Genomic DNA, 17,762 nt, shown 5'->3' with positions numbered 1-17,762 from the left:
CTCATTTTCACATATGCTGCTTGCTTGGCAGCTGACTGGCATCTCCCAACTCTGCCCCTCTCCTTCCCAGCCTCCTGGGTATAAGCAGAGGGTGAGTGTTCTTATGTTTCCCAGCCACTCTGACTCAAGTAATCACATAGAAACTATATTAATTACAATACTGCTTGGCCAATAGCTTAGGTGTATTCCAATTAGCTCTTACATTTTAAATTAACCCATTTCTAGTAACCTGTGTATCACTACGAGGCTGTGGCCTACTGGTAAAGAAGGTTCTGGCATCTTTCTCCTTCGGCAGTTACATGGCATCTCCCTGCTCTACCTTCTTTCTCCCTGCATTCAGTTTAGTTTTCCCACCTAGCTTTATTCTGCCCTGCCATAGACCAAAACAGCTTCTTTATTAACCAATGGTAATAAAACATATTCACAGCATCCAGAGGAGAATCCCACATCACCTCAGTTTGATTGTCCCACCTAGATTTATCCTGCCTTGCTATAGTCAATCATCTACTTTATTAACCAATGAGAGTAATACATAATTACAGTCTTCAGAAGGATGATTCTACAGCAGGTCACAATGTATCCACAGTCAGAAAAGGGAGAAGGAGTTATTGCTCACCCCCTTTCTCCATTCCCACGGGACAGGAGCCCAGCTAGGGGATGGCTCCACCCACAGTGGGCGGGACTTTCACCCTCAGTTAATGCAGCCAAGATCTTCCCCACAGATAGACCCAGATATCCATCTCCCAAAGGATTCTATATTCTGTCCAATTGATAATCCAGACCAACCATCACCATGTCCTAGAGGAAGAATGCAGAGGGAAAGACTCACAACACATCTTGTATAAGCTTAAAGCGTGGCTGCCCCTCAGTACTGCCACTGCTCATGGCCTCCCTGGAGGCCAGGCTGAGCCTTTTAACCACACCTGCTGCCACCAGCTCTAACAAGGGGAAGCATCTTCGTGCCCCAAGTTCCCTTGGGTCTTCCTCCTAGTCTGTGGCTTCAACTTACTTGTCCTTGTCTCATCAGTAAAAGCAAAGCCAGCTCTGGAAGAGAATGTCAATTGGCCACTGTACCTTTTAGTTGGGCAGAAACACCCAAATGACCTCTCAGAACAAACTTGGCCTCAATGCGATGAACCGCTATTTCCCACAAACAAAAGCACAACGAAAAGTCAGCCTCATACCAGGCTCTTGTAATTTCAGTGGGTGTTTATTTTCCCTCTGAGGCTATGCTGTACCTTTTAATTTTGCTTAATTACATATACAGAGGAAAAATGAGGAACCGGAGGTAGCTGGAGACGTCTATGAGAGAAACAGGACTTCTCCTGTCTAAACTGCGGGTTGCATTCTGGGCTTGACATTTTGCCCTGAGAGCGTGAAACTAGCACCTTGGGAAATTACCATCCATTTGATGAAAAGCCAGGCTGCCAGGGGTTGGACTCCTTGGCAGGGCTCCTGGGGCAGGCTGATTCTCTATTCACTTTCTGGGAAAAGATGAGCCTACAGTTGATCTGGTTTTGGACAAGAATCTCTCTCCTCTTCGAGCATCTCTCTTCTGGTGTTTTCATGTTAGAAAATGTTCCTGGGCCCATCCTAACTTCTTCCCAGATGTGGCTTGCTTGTGTTACATTCTCCTTCCCTTTGTCAATACTGAGTGTGAGCAGGAACATTTGATTCTGACACTCACGGAAGGAACTGACAATAAAAGTGCTAGAAAAAAACAGAAGACTTTGTTAGTGGAAATTTTCAGAATCCAAATGGAGTTGCTTGCATCAGGTACAAACAAAAAGTAAAACAGGGATGGGGAGATGGCTGGGTGGTGAAAGAGCCTGCCATGTAAGGATGGGAGCTGGAATTCAGACACCCAGAACCAAGCAGATGCCGGCTGGGTGCGTGGCCCCCTATAATTCAGCCTCCTTCCCCAGAGCAAGCTGGCTAGGGAGAAGAGACACGCTTGCAGGCTCTGGGCTTGATTGAGAAACCTTGCATCAACGAATAAAGGTGGAGGAGTGATTGAAGATGAATCTCCCCTACTCTGCCTATCAACCTCTGTCCCATACACACACATGAGCACACACGTGAGTATACACAAATACGTTCCATACCCACACACATGAAAATAGAAAAAGAAAATAAAGTTGGAAGCCAGAAAAGGAAGGAAGTTCAATCACTCATGTTCAGTAGCAAGAACCATCATAGGAGACTCTGCCATGACCACAGGCTTGCCCACCAACACAGTAGGGACATCTGACTCAAAACCACTCACTTTAGACTAGAGTCACCTTTGCTTCTGATGCTGGATCCCTGTTGCCTTTGATCCTTGTGGCCAAGAATGACAAGAAACAGACTCCCCATCACTTTTCCTTTGAAGGAGTTTCTTTGCCCTGCCCCAGTGAACCAGCTGTGTATTGGTTAGTCAGTTCTCTGTTTACTTACAAATAAATGGTTCTGTCGGTCTCTCAGAGGTGGGTGGAATATACGTGACGTGAAGGCCAAGACGGAGAGCATTTCCAGGGAAAGGGGCCACTAGGAGGACAAATAAGAACCAAGGATAAGTGTATGTGTATGAACCATCACCATGAAATCCATTTCTTTGCATGTTAACCACAACATTAATTACAAAGAAAGACATAGTAGATGAGGCAGGAGAATCAGGAAAGAGTTCAAAGTCTTCCTCAGGTACCTAGCAAGTTTGTGACCATATTGTAAAACAAAGAAAACAGAGCCTTTCTCTGATAATTAAAGGTTGACACACACGGTTTGTATGCTTGCATTTAGCATGGTATCACATTACATCACACCTAAGCCTATCGTCTTAAGTCGCCTCCTTTGGCCTCAGCAATAATTTTCTTTTTGTTTTAAGTCATGCGATGTTTTCTCTGGTAAAATGACCAGCACATCTCCGGTGTAGAAATCACAAGAACTACACAGAGCCCTCCAGAGGCCACAGAAGAGAGATGGGGCCTTTACTAGCTCAAACTCTGCTTGAGCTCCGCTGGAGCAGGAAACACCCATGCAAAGACAGAAGCCTTCCACTGGGCTTTGTCATCGCCACAATTAGATGGTTGGAAGGGCAGCAGTGAGGAGCAGAGAGGGCTGGGGAAAGACGTTCAGTGTGTTCATAGCCACAGAGCCCTCTCTGCCCTTTCCTGGAGAAAGCAGGCTCCCAATATGACACCACATCCCACTCCAGGCTTTGATCCTCCTGCAGAGGTGGAGAGTCCCAGACACGCACACATTTGGTTGTGTTGACTGAAATCCCATTCAAGATGAGAGAGCATTGAGTTTCCATAACTGCTACCCTTGCCCCCCCTCAAGAGACCCTTCCAAAGGAAAAAAGCAGCAGGCCTGTGCTTTGTAGAGAATGTGCTCTCTTTATGGTTTGCCTGTCCGAGGAAACCATCACCAGCCCCTTGGAAAGAGAGTAAGAACCATTCAGAGTGGAGTTGAGATTCTGTAGAACAAGGCATTTCTTTCCCCATTTGAAGTTTGTGACTCTTGACTCCCAAGAGTAATGAGATGTCTCATTCAGAGAGAGGGTTCCCCCAAGTTTACAACAACATTACATGGTTTCTGTCAGCCTAGGTTCTCAGAGCTTAGCTAGAGCTCCCCAGAATTCCAGGAACAGCGCACAGGGCTCAAGCTGCAATCCAGACTGCAGCCTGTGAAGGAACTGTGGGTTTGAGAAGACCATGCACTGCTCCTGGGCCACACCCCACCACACTGCTCCTGGGCCACACCCCACCACACTGCTCCTGGGCCACACCCCACCGCAAGTTGGAGGTCTCTCTCTCTCTGGAGTCTGGGCTGTAGTCTGCACCATCTCAGGGTTGCTGTGAAGGTATTTCATAGATATGGTTAACTCCCACAATCCGTTGACTTGTAAAGATTATTCTCGGCTATGTGGGTGGTCCTTCATCAAGTCTGTTGGAAAAAGTCTTGGGAGAAAAACTGAGATTTCCTTGGAATGAAAAAAAATCCTGCATCAAGAGTGTTCCTGAACAGTGTTCCATCCCGCAGATTTCAGGCTTGGCAACACAAGATTTCATAAAATCTTTTGTTTACACTTTCTTTGTTCGTGTATGCGTGTATGTATGTACTCACCCATGTGCGTGCCCAAGCCATGGAACACGGGTTTAGATGAGAAGCCAAGCTGGGGAGTCAGTTTTCTCTTCACACGACATGGGTTCCTGAGATGGAGTTCAGGTTGTCCAGCTTGGAGGCAGGAGCCCAGTGAGTCATCTTTCAGCAATTCCTTCAAATTAATCTATCTATCTATCTATCTATCTATCTATCTATCCATCCATTTATCTACATACCTACCTACCTACTTACCTATGATCTTATCTGTCATCTGTGATCCTATCTGATTATTTGTCTGTCTGCCTGTCTATGCATCCATACATCTACGCACCATCTATCTTTCTATTTATCTACCTATTTACATGCTTAGGTGTGAATATATATTGAACATATTCAATCACCCTTTATTGTCTATTACTCCAAGATCCACACTAAGATGTCAGAATCTGAAGAAACCTAAATTTCTTATATAAACTTATATGACCAGGTCACGTAGGGGTCTGAGGCAGGGGAATTGCCATGAGTTCTAGATCAGCCTAGAATACATGAGACCTTGTCTCAAAAGCACATCCATACACATGTTCATGCATACAGAAAAGATTTCCATTCAGCCTAAGTACATTATCCTGTATAATATCAAATGTCATATCAATGCTATCCAAATATCCAATATTTGGGAGGAACCACTGCAAGGGCATATATTCACTACAGGCATTTGATTTTAATATTTTTGATCCATATTTAGTTGAATCCATATACATGGAACTCATAATACAAGAGGATATCTGTCTATCTTACCTTTGTCTGTCTGTCTACCTTTTACCTACCTACACTTACCTTTCTATCCATCACATTGATTCTATTTCCACTGAGACCTTGACCCACTGCTGGGCTCTTAAAGGCACATAGTCCCAGATCACACTAAGAAACAGAGACAAGACCAGAGTCCAGCTCACCTTTGACTCATGTTTTCTGTCCGTTGGAACACACAGCTCTTCGCTTTACTCATTGCTGCCTGAAAACATCTTGAAATGTACCTCCTTGTCTGAAAGAGTAAAGAGATTGATCCAGCCAAGCAACATTCTTCACTCTGGGTCATGGGAATGCACACATCTTAGTTTGCCACCCAGTGTTTACATGTGCACAGAGATAATTTAGCAAGCAACATAACTTTTCAAATGTAAAGCCTTGGAAAAGTTTCTGCTGTACATTACCTCATTGTAAAGCATTATTCACAGTCATTAAGTTGTTCATTTGAGCCAAAATTGCTCCCAGTGCCCATAATACACAAGATTGCCCCTGGTACCCATAACACAGCAGTAGAACATTCTTTATGATCCCAAGATCCCTTCACTCACACCGTCTTCTTCACGGCTTCGAGCTTCAGCCTGGGCTGTGGGGCATCCTTGTAGCTCACATATGGGTGTAGCCTGGAAACATTAGGGAGCTAACTACCAACGGGGCGTTCCCCACCAACGGGAGAGCAATTGGTGGACAAGGAGCTGTGCTACTCTGAAAGAGCGTCTGAGCTGGGTGCCTTCTAAGGAAAGAGTGTCTGTTTAGTTCATAGTTCTGGAAGTTGGAGAAACGGGTGCTACTCTCTGCTCAGCTCTCCTGGGAGCCGCACGTCCAAAGCATCACACAGAGCACCTGTGGAAGAGACAAGCAGGTGCTTGTGGGAGAGATCACATGGCAAGACGGAAGGGAAAGGGAGTGACCATGGGGCTCACTGTTTCATCAGCTTGCTCTAGCACTCCCCGAGATCAGCTAATCCCTTCCTGCCAACAGTCACTAACCAATCACATCCCGTGAGCCCCACCTATTAAAGTCCCACCATGTTTCAGAGTCATTGCATCAGCCACAAGTTTCAACAAGAGTTCTGATAAAGGAGACCAAATCCATACCACAGCCGTGGCCCAGCCTCCCACTCTTCCAACTGACCACATGGGAGGGCACTCTAGGTGCCTTTCAGAGGACCTGGAGAGTCAAGCGACTGTCTCGTGGTGGTGACTTTGACAGTGCACCTGCTCCCTACTGTTGGCTGCTGGGGTTGACTTCCAAATCGGTGGCCTGTCTCAACTTCGTGCCTCTGGATCTACTTTGAAGAAAATCCAAACTAAGACCCACCACCCCGATTGAGACTGTCCTATGGTTCCCTCCTGATGGTTAGCCAGGGTTTTCTGGCATCTCCAGGATGGTAAGAACTCTTTCTGTGGCTTTAGAAACAGATTCCCAGCACTGGACAAAGCGTGGAGAACAATAAAGGAGTCTCATGAGCTATCCAGAACCTCCCGGGGGCCAAGCACTTTGCTAGCTTTTCATTCTGACTAAATGTTTCTGTTTTTAAAAGTTAAAAATAAGCAAGTTATTTTTATTAGTGCCTTATTGAAATATTTCCGTACCATACAATTTACCATGTAAATAAATTCGATGTGCTTTTCCTTCAGAGCTGTACAACCATTATCTTAACCCATTTTAGAATATTTTCATCACCCTAAAGAGAAAGTTACCATCAACAATTCTTCATTTCTCTGCGTGCTTCCTACGAATAAAATGGGCATTAATAAATACAGTTGGAGAACATATAACTAGGGACGGCTAGGTGGATGCTCGTGAGAGGTTAACTAGATGGATGGGTGAGTGGAGAGGCATGTGGGTGGGCGGGCGTAAATGGATGGGTGGGTGGGTATGTGGATGGTTATCGCAATAGGTGGGAAACAGAGGAATAGGCGGTGTGGCTAAAAAGTGAGTGGGTGGTGAGAACACGCAGTAGCTCAAGGCCAGCCCTCATTTCTGTCTCTTTGGATTTTCCTAATCCAGACAATTCATATAGATGAAAGTGTGCGGTATGTGACCTATAACGTCACAGGATACATTTGAGATTCATCTGTATCTGTATTCATCTCGTCTTTGTATTTCAGCTCTTAGGATGAGTGGAAGTTCTTTCCCAGGCGGAACATCTGTAATCGTTGCCATGCTGCTCTGATAATGTCCCCAAGCTGTGCTGATCACTGTCCTCTTACAAACTCTAGTTCAGCACAGTCACCTGAAAGGGACAGAGTCAGAGTAAAGCGGCACAGCGCCTACTATCCCGTTCATTGTGAGCTTATAAAATTAATAACAATGACTCTGAATAGAAACCATGCTGTCATCTACGTCCAAAAGAAGGCACACCCCATTTTCATTATCCTGGTATGACTATGCCCTGAAAATGAGGGGCCTTTACCACAGTGATGCTCCCTGGGTGGGAAGGAAGCCTGCTTGTGTAAGAATAATACCATTCATTCTGGGAGCCTTGGTGGAGCGGCTACACGGGGTTCTCTTCCCCAGCTGTGTAAGCATGCCTACACAATTAATTTCAGCTCGGGCATACACGTCACGCAGAGAGACCTGGTCCCCAGGTGTACAGGAAAATGAGTGGGGTAAAGAGGAGAGTTTGAGAGGACCCCCGATCATCTTTCACTCCTCATTTCCAATCGCTCCGGCTTTTCTTCCCTGGCATATTGTGTTTCTCTTTCCTTCATGACAAGTGCTCTTCTTCAGTATGCCTTTGTTTCTACACAGGGCTTGCCACTGTCCCCAGAAATAAAAAGTTATATGTGGGGTTTTTTTTGAGAAAAATAAACATGGTTGCATGCATGGATAGATGGATGACTGTGCAGATGAATGGCTGAGTAGATGGATGGGTAAGTAGATAGACATGTGGGTTTGGCAGAAGGATGGAATGGATTGGTGGATGAATGACTATCTAGACAGGTGGACAGATGAATGGGCAATTGGTATGGGTGAATGAATGAATGGTAAGTGAGTGGGTACATATGTACTTGACTGGATTGCTAGACAGATGTATGTATGTATGTATGGATGGATGGATGGATGAGTGGATGGGTGGGTGGATGGATGAGTGGATGGGTGTGTGGGTGGGTGGATGGATGAGTGGATGAGTGGATGGATGGATGAGTGGATGGATGGATGGATTAGTGGATGAGTGGATGGATGGATGAGTGGATAGATGGATGGATTAGTGGATGAGTAGATGGATGGATGAGTGGATGGATGGATGGATGAGTGGATGAGTGGATGGATGGATGGATGAGTGGATGGATGAGTGGATGGATGGACGGATGGATGAGTGGATGAGTGGATGGATGGATGGATGAGTGGATGGATGGATGGATGAGTGGATGGATGGATGGATTAGTGGATGGATGGATGGATGAGTGGATGGATGGATGGATGAGTGGATGGATGGATGGATGAGTGGATGGATGGATGGATGAGTGGATGGATGGATGGATGAGTGGATGGATGGATGGATTAGTGGATGAGTGGATGGATGGATGGATGGATGAGTGGATAGATGGATGGATTAGTGGATGAGTAGATGGATGGATGAGTGGATGGATGGATGGATGGATGGATGGATGGATGGATGGATGGATTGGCAGGTGAACAGATGGATTGCTATATGGGTACATAAATGAACATTTGAGTAGGTGAGTGGATAGATGGACAAAGAGGAGAGAGAAAGGGGGGATCCTGGCTACAAACAGAATCTTTTCCGTCTGGGTTCATCAGTAGCATCAACCTAGAAGTATTTAATCTGGACCTGAGTGTGGGAAGCTTCTGGAGTTCACACTTTTCCAGCGTGGGTCAAGAATTCACCCTCCTATACACCCATGAACCAGACACTTCCTCAAGTCCCTATCTCTTAATCCACTATGTCAGGATTGGGATTTCAGGATATGAATTTGGAGAGAGGGACATAAATGTTCATTTACAGCCCACTATGTTAGAGGGCTCTAGGAAATACCCACCTGGGTGTGAATTATGTGGAGCAGTAAAATGATTGTTTCCCTGGTGGGTCTGATGTGGAGAAGCAGCCAACATCCTCTGCTTGCTAAAAATAGGATTAAACATGTAAACTGGTCAGATCTCAGATGTTTAAAAAATGAACTTACCTTGCCAAACTAATCAAATAGGGAAACCGAGGACAAGAGCAGCAAGGTGGCGTTTTCAAAATCACCGAAGTAGATAGAACAGATTTATAATTAGCCCAAGATTCCCATTTTCTTCTTATTCCAACATGTTCGCAAGACCATTTTGTAAAGGCCAGCTGGCATTGGCACCGCCATTACCCTTTAACTGCGGCTCTCTGATAACACAGCAGAGAATAGCTGAGAACAACAGAATCTGCTTTCTGGGGCTAGAGAGGTGGCTCAGTGGTTAAAGCAGCTGTCGTTCCTGCAGAGGGCCTGGGTTCATTTCTGAGCAACCACACAGTCGTCCCTGGTTGCACTTCTGTGTCGTATAGACACACTTGACTTTATATAACTATAGAAAAACTAGGGACCATAAACAAGAAAAAATACAGCACTTATCTTCTGATTCTGGGTTAATTCACATAATAAATTAGCTCCAATTGCATCTGGTTTTTTTCATAATTGCCAAACTTTGTTCTTCATGGCTGAAAAGAAATTCTGTAGTGTATATATGATGCATACCACATTTTCTTTACCAACTCCCCTTTTGTTGGACGCCTAGGTTGGTTCCATAATTTATAAAAATTGATCCTTTTTTACATCAATTCACAAAATCATGAAAATTTCATATTAGTGGAGTTCCAAGTCATGTTCAATACACATAAACATTACATAATGTTTAAGCCCAACTGCATATATATGTGTGTGCGTATATATGCACACACACTCACATTTATCTTTTCTTTGTGATGAAAACTCCTAAAACCCTTCTAGCCTTTTGAAATGTAGGGTCAATAATTGCTAAAATGTGGATTTAAAGTGTTCCCCTCAAATGGCTTATATTTTTAAAATTATTCTATTATTTGTGTGTATGGGTATCGCTTGTGAGTATAGGTGCCTGCAGAAGCCAGATGAGGGTGGTGGGTCTCCCTGGGCTGGAGTCACAGGTGCTGAGGACTAAACTCTGGCCCTCCGAGAAGAGCATACCTTCTTAACAACTGAGCTCTCTCTGCAGCCTGGGGCTCCTGCTTTCAAGTCTTGGTCCCTGGTTGGTGATACTGCTGGATCATGAGACAGTAACCTCGTCAGTGGACTCATTTGCTGTGAGTTCACAGGTGGATGGGATATTAGGAGCTGAGACCTAACTGAAGAGGTAAACCACTGGTAGACACCCTTATCCTGGGACTGACTCCCCGCTCCTCCCCGCTTCCCACCTCACTCCCCTCCACTATGAGATGAAGCTCTACCACTTGGTTCCCACCATAACCTTCCGCCTCACCAAAACCCAGAAACGATGGAGCCGAGCACCGTGGGCTGAGTTCACTAAAACTTAGCCAATATAAACCTTTCATTCTTTGAAGTGAACTTGCTCAGGTGTTTTGTCACAGCAAGGAAATGTGACTTGCACAAAGACTGCCCTCTCCAGCCACTGCGCCTTGCAGTGGTGGCCCCAGAGTTTTCCGTTCCTATCTATCCTCTCCCCTGTCTTTGGGGCACGTAGACCTAACCATAGAAGCGATTGACTCCTTCTGAATTTACCTGATACGTCCAGTGGCTCCTTTAGTTACCGGTTTAGCCCGGCTGACAAGGTTGAGATGTGCTGGTAGGATGGGAGCCATAGGGGGCCGCTTCCGAGAAGCAAGTAACGCCTCTGATGACGCACGGACACACCACAGTGCCTAGCGGTCTTTAAAAACGCTCATTCAAATGCCTCTGATTATTTCCCCTGGTATAGATCCGGCCCAAAATATCCAGCAGACCGTTCCCAGTGCTCTTCCCGAGCCGAGGCGTAGAAAGGATGGTGATTTTCCTAAGAAACTCAGCAGCTGTTATATAACAAGAATTGGAACCGTGTCCCCTTAGCAGGTGAAGCAGCCCCCAGGAGTGGGACAGGAACTCAGACATTATCAGAATGGCTCTCCCTCGGGGCTCCCGACACTAAATAGTTTTGCTCTAAGAGCTATTAAAAGTAGACCCATGTGTTGTTTTTGTCCCAGGAGAAAAGTATGACATAGATTTGGGACTCGGGAGACCTGGGTGGTGGGGACATAGTGTCATATCCAACCACGGATGACAACTGAGCTGAACCGGGTACTCAGTTGTTGATGTGGCAATAGTGACAGAGGCAACCACGTCACATTCGATATTGTAACAGCCAAGGGATCATTCAAACAGATACTGAATGTCTTCCAGACTAGTTCTGAGTAAAGGTTGATAGCCAAGGTGGTCAAACAGAGCTGTGTACAATAGTCCATGCCTGTAATACTAGCACTTTAGAGACTGAGGCAGGAGGACTGCTGTGAGTTCAAGGCCAGTCAGGGAAATGTAATAACACCCTAACTCCAAAAACAACAAAGTGAGTCATTGTACAAACGGAGGTACCAAAACCATCAGAAGCCAGTGTAACAACAGACTTTCCAGAAAATTCCAGCTTATCCCAGGATACTCTAAATATATTACTTCTTTAAACCTCAAATACCATAAAAATTCACCTTAAGATTTTTTTCTATGCCTTCATCTTTTACACAAAGGAAAAAGCAGAACAGAGAGGAATGATTCAAAATTGCACATTCAATTAGCCCGGAAACACCTGCCTGTCTTCCGGTCTCCAAGGTTCTTCCACATCTGACCCAGGGCTGTGGGAAGCCATGAGTTCTTTCTCAGAAGACCCCAGCTGAGTCTTCATTTCTTCCTGGGCTCATGACCATGTATCCCTTGTGACAGACACTCCAGGGTTCTTCTGAGAGCAGGTTTATTCAAAACATTGCTTCTTCAAGCCAGCAAGCTCGTGAACCAAGCGCTCACCAACAATGGCTGTAAGCTGAGTCAACTTGGCAAACCAAAGGAAACAGCTTCCCCATCACCCTCAGAGCACCAGAACCACATGGGCTTGCTGGGATGCTGGGAACAAGGCAACTTCACCTCATGAGCTTCTTTCTCAGCATTTGTGCCCCACAAATCCTTTCAGTTAAAACTGACGTGTGAGACTAGAGACATCACCCCAAAGAGAAGAAGAGGGACAAGCAAACACGGATAGGTGGAAAGTAGATTTTCAGAAGACAAATGAGCAGACCCCAAGGGCTTTACGCACACTGCTGGTCCTGAATACCTGCTAGTTAATCACGCGGCCTCGTGTTTGATCCTGACTCACAGGCTCCTCAGTGAAGAGCAAACAGTGTCTTGCGGGTCTGGTGGGATCTGAGGAGCTCCCTGTGCAATGTGTCCAGCCTCACTCTGGGAACAGCTAAACCTTTTGGCCGAGAAGATGTACGATGGCTACAGTTTGACCATGTCGTCCTCAAAGGCACTGGTATAGAAATGTAAGCCCCAATCACATATGTTAACGGCATTTGGATGTGAGGGCAGTGGAAGGTAATTGGGGTTAGATGAGGTCATGAGGGCAGAGACAGCATGGTGGCACTTTGGTGTCTTTGTGAAAGAAAAAGACCTTAGCCACCATGTTTGCTCTGTCTGCCCTTGGGATGCCCTTCGCTGTGTTACGATGTAGCATAAAAAGCAGCAGAGCAGACCCAGTTCCACCTTCTTGGACTTTCTGGGCTTGAGAACTGTGAGCTAAATAAACCTCTACTTTATATAAACACTCAGTCTGTGGTGTTCAGAAACAAGTCCAGACTGTTGACTCTAAAGGCTTGGAGAGCTAGCTCAGAAGCTGACCTGCCAGTGGGCAGAGTTTCAGAGGACATTGCAGGGTGGAGTCCCTGAGGCCTCAGAGGACCCCCAATAATGTGGAAAGAGAGGGGACCTTTTGGTGAGAGGGAAGTGAGAGAAAGAAATAAGAAAAGAAGGAACAAAAAGAGAAGGAAGTGTGAAAGGTGGGGCTGGAAAGAGTGAAGAGTCACCTTGAGGCAGGGAAGAGCTTTGCTCTCAAGAGCCGTGAAACCAGAACCGCACCAACCCGCCTCCGGTTCTTCTGGTCTAAAATTAACAGAAGCTGCAGCCTGGATTCCACGTGCAGCTCTGGAGGGAGCTGTACTGTCTTAACATTTGAAGGGAATTCACACAGTAGCTAGCTACCTGTCTCTCTCCGGACCCCGGAGCCCCTCTCCTACTCTGTCTCTGTGAAGCAGGTGCTGTATGCGAGTTAGGACCCCTTTCTTCTTTTAAAAACATCAGTAGCTGTTTCGGCTTCGTCCGCTTGTTTTGTTCCTGTGTCTCAGGAGTTAAAGCATTTGTGAGATCGCTGATGGACTTCTGCAGCCACTCACTTCCCACTCTGGTCTAGAGGGTTCCTGTGAAGCCTCAGAGAGTCAGAGGCCAACCCTGGGAAGGCAACGGGCCTCTGAGACAATGAAGGATGAACTCCTCACACTCCTGTGAGCATGAAAAATTAAAGCATATCCATTTCAGTCAACGGTTTCTCTAGTCACCTGTTCAGGCCAGTAGGCCTCCTCCTAGGGTTGTCTGTGTTTCAAGTATTCACTTACTTTGAATGAGCTCTATGTCTTTGTCTGCAGGAGTGATGCTCCAAAGGTACAGACAGGAGTAAAGGGACTTAAGAGTTCAAAGAAACCCTCAGCAGCTCTCCACCCCAAAGGGGCTGACAGATGATTTTTGAATGGGCTCCTGCCCAAGCCCTGGAGTTGAAGACCAGGGTAAACGCTCTCCTTCTGCCCAAGCCCTGGGGTTGAAGACCAGGGTAAACGCTCTCCTTCTGCCCAAGCCCTGGGGTTGAAGACCAGGGTAAACGCTCTCCTTCTGCCCAAGCCCTGGGGTTGAAGACCGAGGCACATTCTCTCCTTAACTCACCACTCCACAGGTCAGGACAGAGTATGAATCAGGAATACAGAAAAACTCTGAAATTCTGGCACATGTAAAGAGCCAGTAGCGGTTATAGCTAAGATTTGGACATGGAGGCGCCTGACATCATTCCTTCTTGCGTCTCACAATATCACCCTCTTTCAGGAGACAAGGTTTTGGAGTAACCTCCCAGGGAAATATTTTATGCCAAAAAAAGAAGTCTTCTTGTTACCTGAAGATAAGAGCCCTAAGGATGAGCGTGTTGGCTATAAACAAGGAAGTAGAAAGTTGGAGCATCCCCATATCAGGAGACAGGATAAGCACAAAAAAAGAAGTCGTCTCCACCTCCCCACATAGATGCATCTGGGGTACAGTTTTGCTCTTTACCCTGGACTCCTGGATCCATAAAGCCAAGAGACCGAATGAAGCCTTTCTAACCCAGGAGTCCTTGCCACAGGGCCTCTCACGAGGCTGAATACAGTGTCTTTGACTTCAGGGGTATCTTAGAATAGGCTGAAATGCCACACCAAGAATATTTTTTAATGTGAATGAATGTCTTGCCTACATGTATGTATATGTACCATGTATGTACAGTATCCAGAGAGGCCAGAGGATGTGTCAGGTTCTCTGGAACTGGAGTCACTGATGGTTGTTAGCCACACAGTAAGTGCTGGGAACAGAACCCAGGTCCTCTGCAAGAGCAGTTAAGAGCTCTTAACCACCGAGCCAGCTCTTCAGTCCCAATTCACATGTTTTTCGCCCCTCTTAACTTTGCCCTAGACTTACATGCTCTGAGCTAGTCATGAGTCTAGAACGTTTCTCACAGAACTAAACTGCCTAGTTACTAGACTGTCTAGTCACTAGATTCTAATAGGGTTGGCCTACAGAGTCTGGCATGTGCTATGGCTGGGGGAACATCTAGTTTTCAGGACAGTCTCCTGGCTCCAGGTCTACCCATCAACAGCAACTATTCAGTGACCACCAGAGATTCTAATCTCTATACAGATTTGTGCTTTTCCTTTTTATTGAGATGGAATTCAAATGACATTAAAGTAACTATTTAAAAATGAATAATTCATCTACACTTAGCACATTTACAGTGTTGTACAACCAACACCTCTCTCTACTTTAAAAACATTTCATTGCTCACATGTTTCACTTTTGATGAAAATAGACAGTCAGGGGTCACCAGACAGCTGAGTAAAAGAGTCGGGTATGAATGATAGGCAGGAAACAAAAAAGCAAAAAAATACAAGAGAAATCAAAGACAACACGGAATGACAGGAATAAGGGAAAACAAAGCATATTTTATATTTTTAGGGGATGTGGTACCTATACACGATAATGGGCTTCATTGTGACTTTTTCATGCATGTACATAGAATATTTTAGTCATATCTTGTCCTGTTCTTACTGATCCCCTTTCTCTTCCTAGTTACTATTCTTATTAGTTATTCTTATACTGTAGATCGTGTCTTTGAAAAATACTTTGTTTATCTTCGTGATGTGATTGTGTGTGTGTGTGTGTGTGTGTGTATGTTGGGGGTGGGGCACACTGTGTGAGTAGATGTTAGAGGGTAATATGTGGGAGTCTGTTCTCACCTTTCAAACTCAAGTCACTTGGCAACAGAGTGATCTAGCTAGCTATGTATGTGTGTGGATTTCTGTGTGTGTATATGTGTGTGTGTGCCTGTGTGCATATGTGTGTGTGCGTGTGCCTGTGTGCATGTGTGTGTCTGTGTGTGCATGTGTGTGTCTGTGTGTGCATGTGTGTGTGTCTGTGTGTGCATGTGTGTGCATCTGTGTCTGTATGCTTGTGTGTGTGTGTCTAGGTGTGCATGTGTGTGTGTATGTGTATCCATTTGTCTTGAGTTAAATGAAGTTTTTTTGCCTGAACATGGGCTCTACATGGACACTCTCAGTACCTTTATCACTGAAAGAAATCTCTCTCTCCCACAGCAACCACTGTCAGTAGTCTTTGGGGAGGGCTGAGGCCTTGTGTATTCCTCTGCTTAGAGCTACAGTTAATTCCTGCAAGTCCCCAGGGTGGTGTGTGATGTGAGTTCAAGAGAGCAACTGTCGTGTTTAGTCTAGAAGACAAAGCCATAAAAGTCTCCTTCTCTTTCTCTCTTCTTATATTCTTTCCATCATGCCTTCTGTGATAGTCCCTGAGCCTTGGAGGGCTGGTGTAGATCCACCCCTTACGGTAGAACATTTCTGTGATGGTCCCTGAGCCTTGGAGGGCTGGCATTGATCCACCACTCATAGTAGAGCATTAAATAGTGGCTTATTCTCAGTACATTGACCTGTGATGAGTGTCTGACACTACTGTTGCCTTACAAAAGGAAGCTTCTCGGACCAAAACAGATATCTTTACAATTCTATATCTATATCCTTACAAATACTCAGAAGGCAGTTGAATAGGTGCATCATGTCTACTTACCAAAACAACAGCTATAGCTTCTCTCTTAGGACCTATGACCTCCCCAACCATGGGCTTTTGACCAAGTTTACAGTATCACATGGGAATTCCCTCCTGTGGAACAGGCTTCAAGTCCAGTATAAAGTAGTTGCTTACCCTCCACTAAACATTCATGTCTCTACTGCACCATCTCCCCTGCTCCGTGAGTTGAGTTGGCTTTTCTTCCCCAGCAATCTATATAGTAATGTCTAACACGATGCCTAGCCAGCTTCCAGTTCAGTCTTAACTTGATTTCTCTATATGCTATGATAATATTATTGGGACTTTCAAGAACAGGGTTCTACCATTTATTTCTGCTAGGTAACCAACAGCAGCAACAATTGTCTTCTTGGAACCTTAGAGATCTCCCTAACCAACCCCTCATAGGGAGGTAGGTCACCACTAACACTGGGATTTTTATTTAATAATCTAGAGCTACCAGGAGCAGCTCTATCCACCCACACAAAGTATACTTATTATATTATTTTATTTTTAATTAACTTAATAATATTAGATTTTCCTATGACTTTTTCATACACCATTAGTCTGGATTGATGACCTCCCCCCCTTATTTAGCCTAGTCTTCCCTATCCCTGGTTAAATGTCTCAGAATACCTCCTTAAACCTTTAATACCCCATTTCTCTTCTACCAAAACAAAGCTTTTGCATGTATAATAATATATAATGAAACTTGATATTTTATACCTTCAGCCTAAACATGAATTTAAAAATAAAATTTGAAGAAATTTGAGAAGTGATTGTGTCTCCGTAGCAAAAAGCTTATGCTTAAGAAGGGGAGGGCATATCCAGTAAGCGTACAAAATGGGAACAAGCTCTTGGGAATTCAAAGTGTAACAATGGAAAGTTTTTAAAATTTTATAGAAAAATGTGGGAAAAGTTGATAATAAAAAGATAACCCAAAGTCTAAGCAAAGACTATAAACAAGGAAAGAGAAAATAATTAGCATCTATGTGTTTCTCTGGACATTTCAACATTGAATAATAGGAATTATTTTTTAAAGAGAGTGTAGAGAAAACATGTATCAATCAAGAGCAAACACAGGAAAAGCATCTGAAGAAATTTATCTCCAGATTGGCGATGAAACCTGGCTTTTCTGAACAAACAATGAAGAGCAGGTTCACAGCAAGGAAAGCCATGATAAGAGCTGGCATGGGAAAATATCCTAATTTTGGAGAGATTGGGTGGGGAGATGGGAAGGCCACAAACAGAGAATTTGGAATCAGAAAGCATTTGTTTCTTACCAGCAGTAACAGAGTCAGGAAAACAATGAAAGAATGGTTTTGAAACGGTGACATGTGAATGAAATTTTTATACCTAGCCAATCTAGCCATCAAGTGTAGATGAAAATAATGTTAATTACAGATATTTTGGGCCTCCATTTATTAATATCTTCCACCCAAATATGGAAATATTTTAAAAGAGGAGTCAAAAATGATAAAAGTTAAAGGTAATTGTGGA

General features: G+C 44.7%; 1 long non-coding RNA gene across 2 annotated transcripts in view; it reads right to left on the bottom strand.

The window, feature by feature from the left end:
* Positions 1-1,214: 1,214 nt before the first annotated feature.
* Positions 1,215-17,762, bottom strand: part of LOC121462026 — a 31,208-nt gene continuing 14,660 nt past the window's right edge. For both annotated transcript variants that reach the window (XR_005976247.1, XR_005976246.1), the window contains exons 2-5: positions 8,901-8,983; positions 5,040-5,128; positions 2,437-2,526; positions 1,215-1,710 (exon numbers count right to left, since the gene is read on the bottom strand). This is a non-coding gene — a long non-coding RNA (uncharacterized LOC121462026). The remainder of the gene's footprint in view (positions 1,711-2,436; positions 2,527-5,039; positions 5,129-8,900; positions 8,984-17,762) is intronic.

Source organism: Microtus oregoni, unplaced genomic scaffold (genome assembly GCF_018167655.1).
Source record: "Microtus oregoni isolate MIOR12 unplaced genomic scaffold, Mior012 000023F_ref0000262, whole genome shotgun sequence".
NCBI classification, from domain to species: domain Eukaryota; kingdom Metazoa; phylum Chordata; class Mammalia; order Rodentia; family Cricetidae; genus Microtus; species Microtus oregoni.
Note: the sequence above shows the minus strand (reverse complement) of the source record. Positions and strands in the feature narration are given on the sequence as shown.